Below are 10,998 nucleotides of genomic sequence, written 5' to 3' on the forward strand. Positions count from 1 at the left end.
CATGAAGTAGAGAAGCAAACGTCCAACAAAAATTGTGTAAATATATATATGTCTTACTACAAGGCTATACTGCTGTAAATATTTGCAGTGCCTATGTCCAGAGTCCAGTTCCAACACTCTCCGGTGGTACACTGCCGGTGGGTGGTTAATCCACAATTACAGCAAAGTAAAAATAAAAATAAATGGCAGAAATCAAATTACAAGTGCCACGTGGTGGGTGACTTGCTGTTTGCCAAATTGGGTTTGGGAGGGTGGCCTCCCTTCAGCCAGCAGCAGGTGGGTTGACTGGGTGACAGCCTGCAGCTGCGCTCGCCCAGGTGATTGGGAGCATGCTGATTCTGAGGCTTGGGGCCTCCACTGAGCTCCATTCCGACTGGCCAAGATGCCACACAGCCTGCCCTGGGGCCCCTGAACTAGCTTGCTACCTCAGGGGTGATGGTGGAAGCTAGCCCACTGCCAGTCCAATCAGCTTCTGTATGTGGACTGGGGGGGGGGGTGCCATCTTGTCCTTCACCTCAGGCAGCAAAATGTTTTGGGCTAGTTGTGCACCTTCCCCTCTGCATTCTTGAATTTGCATGGTGGGGTGAAGCATGGAAAGGGACAGTGGTAGATTAGCATTAGCATACAATCTGTAGGATGCTTGCGGAGTGACGTCTCTGGGTGTCAGATGAAGATGCTCAGTCTATCCAGAGTCAAAGGAGTTAATATTGGGCTGGGAGGGACTAGGGCAGCCTTCCCCAGCTTGGTGCTCTCTGGGTGTTTTGGATCCCAAATACCATCAGCCCCAGCCAGCATGGCCAATGGTCAGGAATGCTGGGAGTTGTAGTCCAAAACCCCTGGAGGGCAGCAGGTTGGAGAAGGCTGGAGTAGAAACTGTTGGCAACAGGAACTTGGAGAGGTGGGGAAAGAGAAGTAATGATGATGGGTTGGATGAGTGTCTTGTGGCTCTTGGTCATATACAGTTCTTGAAGGGATTAGGAAGCTGGCAATCCTACTTTTTGACAGTCTCTTGCATTTGTGACTCATGATTTTGTCTGAGAATTACAACCCTTAAACCAGAATTATAAGATGTTCCTCCTTGGAAGCCCTTGCTGTACTGAGCTGTTGGAGATTTCATGGGTAGCCCTCAGCCAAAGGAAGTATATGTTGCTGAAAGGCAAATCCTTCAACTCTGACTGATATAGTTCAGCCCTGATGACTATGGCCTGGGCCATCCTGTCAGTATATTAACTGAAATATGTTATGACTCAAGGATGCTAGCAAATAGCTCTCCAATGCAAACTTTTCCTGGTGACATTTTCACAGCATATCCACTAGAGAGCAGCCTTTCTATAATTTGTTTTAAATTTTATCGATTCACTAATATGGTAAAAAAATCTGCTTGGAAAACAAACACTGCTCAAAAGAAAGCAGTAACCAGAGAGAGACTTCTACTAGAAGTAGCATATTCTATACCTTTTAGCGGTAAGCAGTATTTGTCAGCTTTTAAGATTCTCCAGAAGAAAGGATATTTTCTTAAAAGTATTCATGCATAGTAATAGAAGCAGGATCAGAGATCTTGCATTTGTATCTGAGATGGCATATTCATTCTATGGCATTAATTCTGTAGCTACCACTTTTCTAGATGGAAGATGCATGAATGTGGAAATGTGATAACTAGTGCATGTCGAAAGTTCACAATTTGGTAGCAAAATGTGTATATGTTGAGTCAAGAAGGCCAAAAGAACTACAGTGACCTTGTCCACTGACTTGGCTTTCAGATCAAAATGGTGTTTTCCCCAGATCCCTGCTGCTAGGATTCTTCCATTACCTGAGGGTCAGGAGCTCATATCCAAAATCCAAAGTCAGAGGTGCAACCAAGGCGTCTTGTTCCAAACCCAGTTCTAACTGTTCTTGTCCAGAGAGATATCCAGAGAGACGTCTTTCAAGGAAAAGGTCTGTCAAAACATATAGTGGTCAGGAGAGGGCAGTGTTGGACGGTCAGATGTTTGTTAATTCTTTTCAGCTGGCAAAAGAATTCTGCTATTCTGCTCCCAACTCTAAGCAGAGAAACAAAGAAGAGAAAATAGGTTAATGACAGAAGGATATATGAAACCTTTTATTTAGGCCCTTAATTCATGAGAGCACAAGCTTCCAGGTTCCACAGGACAACTCTTGAAGACCCATTCATCTTTCACAAGCAACAAATCAGTCCCACACTGTGTTCCTAGGAAGCAAGGTAAACGTGGCAACTGCTCCAGTTTAGAATGGCTATTGCTGCTGTATGCAGAGGTGGTAGGATGTGATGCATTTCTTCACCACGCATGGTAATGCTATGAAATACATATTATTCAGCTAAGGGATGATTCCAAGGTAACTCAATCCATTCTTTCCCCTTCTTGTGTAAACTTGTGCATATGGATTCTTAACCATTTTCATGTGCAACACATATATTTTTCCTCTCTAAAGATTGATCAGACATGTTCTGCATTTTAGGAGCATATGGGAGGCCTTTGAATGGGGTGGAATCAGTTCAGTAGTTTTGCAGGTAACTTCAGGGGCACTCTTTGGTGAGAAACAGAATGGTGAGGAAAGGGTTACTGATGGTTTATCTATACACACACACACACACCTTTGCTACCAGAGTAGCACTTTAGCACCTTCCCTGAAGTTTGGGAGGAGTTTGCCAAAACATAGCGCAACATAGTAGAGATGAATTCTGCGCTTGATATCACTCTGAATTGTGTGGCCAGAGCCCGCTTGGTATAATCCTTTTCTGCCCTGGGATTGGTCCCCTACCTATCTGAGAAGCATGTGGCTTGTAGGATTTGGATGTAGATTGGTCCTCCAGCACATATTATGGTCTGCTTAAAGGAGAAAATAGCCTCTTCTATCCCTCTCACCCTTCACCCCAGAAACTCACAATCAGGTCTTGTGGAACCTTAAAGACCAACAAATTTATCCTGGCATAGGATTTCATGGACTATAGACTACTTCATCAGAGATGGGTTATAATGAAAGCTTATGCCAGAATAATTTTTTTTTTTTTAGTCAAAGTGCCATAAAACTCTTTGTTGCTTTTGCAGCAATAGCCTAGCACGGCTACTCTCTGGAAATCAAATGATAGTAACAAAGACTTTCAAAATTGAGAGTTATCTTTCCTTGTATGTAAAATGCACTCTTTCCCTGATGCAGATCACTTTCCTGACAGCTCTTGAGAGTGTCCAGGGTTTTTTGTTCCTGTATTTGTCTAGAGAATGATGCATTGTGGGAAGAGATCTCAGGAGGGAGACTTTCAGGTTGCCAGTGTGTCAGGTTTGCGCCTTGCAAAGGGGAAGTTCCAAAATCAGCTGCTACCATTGCTCTATTGTCAGCCAAACAATTCCATCCTGAAGAGAATGTGTAACTGGATCCTCCCCAACCTTGAATGCTGACAGGGCAAGGGAGGGAGCTGGTTTAGAAATTAAATTAAAGAAAAATTACGTGGGGATGGACAGCCTTAAACCCACTTTATTTTAGAATAATATTTAGCATAAGAGGAAAACAGAAGAAAGAGGCATTTAACACCCCACCCCCACCCCCAAGTGCAAAGTATATGGTCCATGTTGGTCCAGGCCAAGCATAAAACTGTCCAGCTGGTTTTTATGCCTCTCATCCCCAGTGTTATCATGAACTGTGAGTGTTAAACATGGAAGAAATGCAACATGAGGGGGAAATGAATTCTTTCTCCTAAGCAGAGCTCTGCAGAGGGCTTTGATGTGCTGGCAGTGGGGATCCTTGAAGATGAAGGATGGAGCATAGAGAGGGAGGCCAGACTATAGGCGGAAGGGAGAGAGAAATTTCTGAGCTCAAAACCTCTCCCGACTGCAACCAGAACAAATCCCATTTTTAAAATGGATTTGTTCTTAACTAAACATATGTATTATCTGGAACATTTCGCAGAAAAGGTGGCAGATGAGGGGAGATTATGTGTAAAACTTAGACCACTATAATGGCAGAAGGAGACCAGGTGGAGTGAAAGATCTGCCATATGCTTTTGGGAAATTCTACAGGACCCCTTATGGCTTTCAGGCTAGTGAAGAGATGAGATGTGAGGGCTTGCGGGGGGGGGGGGGACAGAAAAATTCAAAGGAAAATTCTTTCCCCCAAAATTTTCTCAAAACCCCTGGAAAAAACAGGGTTTTCTCTAATTTCCCCCCACCCCATTTTTGTCCCCCTCCCCCCAGGCATTCACATCTGTAGGCTGCTGTGGGTTTTTATGTCACTCTTCTCCAGTTCTTGGAAGGGGCTGGTTTTGCCCCACACACATTGGGGTTGAAGGAATGCATGTGGGGTCATGCCGGAGCATGCTGGTGTGCAGGGTGCATGGCCAGTGAAGGGAGTGAGCTGCATGCCTTAAGGTGGCTCCACCTTCCCTAGCCCTCTTTCTGGGCCAATGTGGTATTCCTTCCAACCCTTCTAGTGCAGCAGTCAGGGGCTAGGTAGCCACCCTCTGGAGGCTGTGTAGGAATTTCTTGAGTGTTTCCTGATCAGCATTAGAAGATGCACCTATTTTTTATTATTATTTTGGCCCACCCCTTCCTATGCTGACATCCAGGCTGGTGTTTAGCAATTTGGCTCTTGGTCTGTCACCCTTGGCCAGAACTGGCAGATAGTGCAGGCACCAAAAGCAGTGAGTTAGGATACCATGGTGAGCACCCTGAAGCACCCAGAAAGGTGAGGGTCACTTGTTCAGCCTACCTGTTGTTGCTGGCCAGCTCAAGGGGATGTGGGAAGGGAGCCGCCCTTGTACGCTGGAAGCCAGCCAGCATAACCAATGGGCAGGGATGATGGGAGTTTGAGTCCAACAACATCTAGAGGGCCACAAGTTCCCACCCACTACTTTAGCACATCGAATGCTGGCCACCAGCAGGTGCATTAAGCAACAAGAACCCCTCAACTCACCTCTGTAGCTGTGAAAAGGCTCATATCAGCAAATTATTTGATCTGCCCCCTAGAGACAGGGTGGTATTACCCAGCAAGTGTCTGTTGGAGGCTTTCTAGCATCCCAAACCCATGAGCTGTTTTAGAATTCTGGCATGCCTTGTTAACCACGTCAACTAGCCACCCTTGCCGGGTTCGCATGACACAGCAAGCCACGCTGGTGAGGGTAATTATGCAAATACCACTGGCCTATAACCAGCACACTCAGTGGGAGAAATAAGCCACTATGGCTTATTTCCCCCGCTGTGATCATGCAAACAAGCCCATTTTCTCTGAAGTGGCAGATTCTGTCATCAAATGGGTTTGATTGCTTAAGTAGTTTATGCAGTTCCACCAATAGCAACGGCTCAGGTGCCCCACCATAAACAGTGCTGACGGGTCAAGTCTCCAAATGCTGAGTGGTGCTCTGAAAAGATTTCATGTGGGGGGTTAGTGCAAAGAGGCACATGTGTGAGAGAAAGATAGATGGAGAGAGAAAAAAAGGGGTTGGGGGGATTTTGGAGGGATCCTGAATAACAGCACATGTGGTTTTGTGTGTGCTTGCAGTGTGTGTGTATGCATGCATGATGGATACCTGGTGTGTATGTGTATGAAGATGAGTGTGTGGGGGGGGGAGAGAGAGATTGAGGGAGATTGTGAGAGAGAGAGAGAGAGAGAGAGAGAGAGTCTATAACTGGTGATCTAGACTGAGGGAGAGAAAGAGATAAGGGGGAATTAGCTGGGGCAGGGGGGAGAAAAACAGAGTTTGCCTTCTATAAAATAGGTTCTTGTTGGCACTGAAAACTGGGTTCAAAGGAGTTGTTTAGTGTGTTGGGGCTTAGACCCCACCTCTGCCTTGTACTCAATCTTTGGGGCACATTACTTGTCCTTTGTGACTAGCCACACCTCCCACAGCAGCCATTTTGTGGTGGTGCCCAGAACAATTTCTCGACTTGCCAAATGTGCCCACAGACCCAAAACATTTGCTTATCCCTGCCTCTGGGAGGTATATTACCCTAAATGTGTCATCCCCTTGGTGCTTAGCTCTGGACCTGCAGGCTGTCTAAGCCTCACAATGCATACACACATTTCTTTGGCAGCGGGTTGAAGTTATCATTGTCCCCATAACGTTATGGAAGCTTCATGGCATGTGAGACAAGGCCTAGCATGGCCTGGAAATATGTCTAGGGTGTTTTGGCCTTGCTTTGCACGTTATTTCCAGATTGGAAAGACTGAAAATGGCAGGTCCAGTTTTGGGGTGTTTTTTTTTAAGGTTTTAGCACCACCTGAAGCTAGGAAGTCAGACCCAAATCAGTTCAACATTCTATAGGAGTTGCCATCTCATCCTCACAACAATCTGTTACTATGAGTCCCATGAGAACAAAGATGAGAGCAAAATTTACCCAAAGTTACCCAGTAAGACCCTTTCATGGATCACTGCCTTGTTGTGGCGAAAGGGCTTGCGTAACTCAGTGAAGCCATAAGCTATGCCGTGCAGGGCCACCCAAGACGGACAGGTCATGGCAGAGAGTTCTGACAAAATGTGGTCCACTGGAGAAGGAAATGGCAACCCACTCCAGTATTCTTGCCAAGAAAACCCCATGGAAAGTATCACAAGGCTAAAAGAGATGACACTGGAAGATGAGCCCCTCAGGTCGGAAGGTGTCCAATATACTACTGGGGAAGAGCAGAGGTATTTCCAAGTAGCACCAGAAAGAGTGAAGTGGCTGGGCCAAAGCCGAAAGGACACTTAGCTGTGGATGTGTCTGGTGGTGAAAAGAAAATCCGATGGTGTAAAGAACAATATTGTTGAGGAACCTGGAATGTCAGATCAATGAATCAAGGTAAGCTGGAGGTGGTCAAACATGAGATGGCAAGATTGAACATCGACATCTTGGGAATCAGCGAACTAAAATGGACAGGCATGGGCGAATTTAATTCAGGTGACCATCATATCTACTACTGTGGGCAAGAATCCCTTAGAAGAAATGGAGTAGCACTCATAGTCAACAAAAGGGTGGGAAAAGCAGTACTGGGGTACAATCTTAAAAATGATAGAATGATCTCAGTACGAATCCAAGGCAAACCATTCAACATCACAGTAATTCAAGTCTATGCCCCAACCACTGATGCCGAAGAAGCTGAGGTTGATCGGTTCTATGAAGACCTACAACACCTTCTAGAACTAACACCAAAAAAAGATGTCCTCTTCATCATAGGGGATTGGAATGCTAAAGTAGGAAGTCAAGAAATCACTGGGATAACAGGCAAGCATGGCCTTGGTGTACAAAATGAAGCAGGACAAAAGCTAATAGAGTTTTGCCAAGAGAACACGCTGATCATAGCAAACACTCTTTTCCAACAGGACAAGAGACGACTCTACACATGGACATCACCAGATGGTCAATATCGAAATCAGATTGATTATGTCCTTTGCAGCCAAAGATGGAGAAGCTCTATACAGTCAGTCAAAACAAGACCTGGAGCTGACTGTGGCTCAGATCATGAGCTTCTTGTTGCAAAATTTCGGCTTAAATTGAAGAATGTAGGGAAAACCACTAAACCATTCAGGTATGACCTAAATCATATCCCTTATGAATATACATTGGAGGTAAGGAATAGATTTAAGGGATTAGACCTGATAGACAGAGTGCCTGAGGAACTATGGACGGAGGTCCGTAACATTGTTCAGGAGGCAGCAACGGAATCCATCCCAAAGAAAAAGAAGTGCAAGAAAGCCAAGTGGCTGTCTGATGAGGCTTTACAAGTAGCTCACGAAAGAAGGGAAGCAAAAAGCAAGGGAGAAAGGGGAAGATATATCCAACTGAATGCAGAGTTCCAGAGAATTGCAAATAGAGACAAGAAGGCCTTCTTAAATGAACAATGCAAAGAAATCGAGGAAAACAACAGAATGGGAAAGACTAGGGATCTCTTCAAGAAAATCGGAGATCTCAAGGGAACGTTTTGTGCAAAGACGGGCATGATAAAGGACAAAGAAGGCAGGGACCTAACAGAAGCAGATGAGATTAAGAAGAGGTGGAAAGAATACACAGAAGAACTATACAGGAAAGATCTTAATGTCCCTGATAGCCATGATAGTGCGGTCACTGAACTTGAGCCGGACATCCTCGAGAGTGAAGTCAAGTGGGCCTTAGGAAGCATTAGTAACAACAAAGCTAGAGGAGATGACAGTATTCCAGCTGAGCTATTTAAAATCCTAAAAGATGATGCTGTTCAAGTGCTGCACTTAATATGCCAACAAATTTGGAACACTCAACAATGGCCACAAGACTGGAAAAGGTCAGTTTACATTCCAATTCCAAAGAAGGGCAATGCCAAAGAGTGTTCAAACTACTGCACAATTGCGCTCATTTCACATGCCAGCAAGGTGATGCTCAAAATCCTACAAACTAGGCTTCAGCAGTATGCGAACCGAGAACTACCGGAAGTACAAGCGGGGTTTCGAAGAGGCAGAGGAACTAGAGATCAAATCGCCAACTTTCGCTGGATCATGGAGAAAGCAAGAGAATTCCAGAAAAACATCTATTTCTGCTTCATTGACTACGCTAAAGCCTTTGATTGTGGATCACAACAAAGTGTGGCAAATTCTGAAAGAGATGGGGGTACCAGACCACCTTACCTGTCTCCTGAGAAACCTGTACGAGGGTCAAGAAGCAACAGTAAGTACCAGACATGGAACAACCGATTGGTTCAAAATTGGGAAAGGAGTACGACAAGGCTGCATATTGTCACCCTGCTTATTTAACTTATATGCAGAGTACATCATGAGAAACGCCGGGTTGGATGAATCACAGGTCGGAATTAAGATTGCCGGGAGAATTATCAACAACCTCAGATACGCAGACGATACCACCCTAATGGCAGAAAGCGAAGAGGATCTCAAGAGCCTCTTGTTGAGGGTGAAAGAGGAGAGTGCAAAAGCTGGTTTGAAACTCAACATTAAAAAAACGAAGATCATGGCATCTGGCATATAGAAGGGGAAGAAATGGAAGCAGTGACAGATTTTACTTTCCTGGGCTCCAAGATCACCGCAGACGGTGACTGTAGCCATGAAATTAAAAGACATTTGCTCCTTGGGAGGAAAGCTATGGCAAACCTAGACAGCATAGTAAGAAGCAGAGACATCACCTTGCCGACAAAGGTCCGTCTAATCAAAGCTATGGTTTTCCCAGTAGTAATGTATGGCTGTGAGAGCTGGACTATAAGGAAGGCTGAGCGCCGAAGAATTGATGCTTTCGAACTGTGGTGCTGGAGAAGACTCTTACGAGTCCCCTGGACTGCAAGGAGGTCAAATCAGTCAATCCTAAAGGAAATCAACCCTGAGTGCTCATTGGAAGGACAGATACTGAAGCTGAAGCTCCAATATTTTGGCCACCTAATGCGAAGAGAAAACTCCCTGGAAAAGACCCTGATGCTGGGAAAGACTGAAGGCAAAAGGAGAAAGGGACGGCAGAGGATCACATGGCTAGATAGTATCACCGATGCAATGAATATGAACTTGAGCACGCTCCGGGAGAGAGCGCAGAACAGGAAGGCCTGGCGTGCTATGGTCCATGGGGTCACGAAGAGTCGGACACGACTGAACGACTGAACAACAACAACCCAGTAAGATCATCGTTCAGATGGGACTCAAGCTAAAAACGAGTGAACTCTGTCAGATCTTCTCCAGAAATAATCTGTAACTACTCTCTTTCCCTGGGGTTTGGAAACAACCTAGTAAGAAATGCAAATTGAGTCGACGTGCCTAATCCTTGCAAGATGATTTTTTATTTATTTTCTTTTTCTTTTTTTTACTTAATTCTGGTGTGGAGAAAGAGCACAGGTCCATGCAAAGCAGCGGAGCCATAAATGATGGACAACATGGGTCTCTGCAGCGCATCGCCAACACACTTCTAATGAGGACTATTAGCTAATGAGTTGTTAGTGCCTCTGGCAAAGGACGCCATGCTGATTTGTGAATGGAAGCGGCTTATTTTCCTGTGATCCGATCCCGTGCTCTCTCTCTCTCATGCGTGTGTGCGCTCTCGCTCTCTTGTGGAGGCCAACTCTAGCTCTGTACTTCGAAAGATGGCTCTGCTGACTTGGACAGACCTGTAAAGCTGCTCTCCCCACAGCTGCCTCTTGTCTGCCTCACTGGCACTGTGTGTGTTGCCGTGTGATTAATCTCTTGTGCTTGAATAACTGGCTAAGGCAGCTATGAATACCCCCCCCCCCTTAGACAGCGCCGCCCCATAAACATTTCCCTTTTACTAACTGTGACTGGGGATGTTCCGACTGCCAGGATGTGAGGAGCAGTGCAAATGTTATTGCAAAGGCTACAGGAGCCAAAGCCACCGAGGCAGGCAGGGTGTTAGGATCCAGGGTCAGATGTGTGTGACGGGGAAGGGGTTTATTTGCAGAGGGGCTGCCTATGTATAGTGGAGGCAAAGTGTGTGGGGGGGTCACAGGATGGGAATGTCTGCTGTCACTTGGGGGCTGAAGAGAAGGCTGGCAGCCAGGGGATAAAATGCCTGACAAGTTTGGACTAGGAGGCGAGTTGATGAGCTGAGAAATGAAAATTCACAGCTCAACACATGAAGCGGCTCCTCAAGAGGTGTTTATTTGAGGGGGAAATGGAGAGATACAGCTACACACAATGTGTACACACACACACAGCTACACTTGCAGATAATATACTGTGTACACACATGTAGATAGCATGATTTAATGAGCCTCTGCCATGCATTGAAAACTTGGTTGTTCAGGCAGGCATTTGGGGTGGGTTAGGGTATTTTTAGAAATACAATGTTTTAATGTGTGATTTTACTTTTTTAAACTGTTTGTACTGTTGTACATCACCCAGAGTGCCCAGGCGACCGGCCAGATGGGCAATTAAGAAATTGAATAAATAAAATAAAAATAAAATAAAATAAAATAAAATGATGCATGCATACATACATACAACCATATACACAGGCAGACACACAGAAAAGCTACATGTACACCAAAACTGTTGTGCATATTTGCAGAAACTTAGTGCACTTCCAAAAGTGACAT

This window comes from Heloderma suspectum, chromosome 4 (assembly GCF_057233095.1).
Source record: "Heloderma suspectum isolate Gila_16-S chromosome 4, 16-S_ref, whole genome shotgun sequence".
NCBI lineage: Eukaryota > Metazoa > Chordata > Lepidosauria > Squamata > Helodermatidae > Heloderma > Heloderma suspectum.